The sequence below is a fragment of the Penaeus monodon genome, chromosome 15 (assembly GCF_015228065.2).
Source record: "Penaeus monodon isolate SGIC_2016 chromosome 15, NSTDA_Pmon_1, whole genome shotgun sequence".
Lineage (NCBI taxonomy): Eukaryota > Metazoa > Arthropoda > Malacostraca > Decapoda > Penaeidae > Penaeus > Penaeus monodon.
In genome coordinates this window covers 1583990-1584271 of record NC_051400.1, presented here as the reverse complement: position 1 = coordinate 1584271, position 282 = coordinate 1583990, and positions in this window count along the sequence as shown.

Sequence of the window (282 nt, the reverse complement as noted above, 5' to 3'; positions counted from 1 at the left end):
TCAGGTCATGGTGTAGCAGACATTTTCTCTTTGTTATTGTAAGGATAATTCTTTGAGATATGTTACTGAGAAAAATAAATCTATTTATGTATTTGAGGTTTCTTTTTTTCCTGATTTAGATATTTTAATTGGGGGAACAGTTTATAGGAGATCCCTAACATACCTCAATATTTGCGTGGGTTATGACGGTCACTATGGAGGACATTTTCTGAAGACCATTGCCATCACAACAAGTGAACATGAAACCACCTGGGTCGACGCTTTCACTTTATATTAAAACAT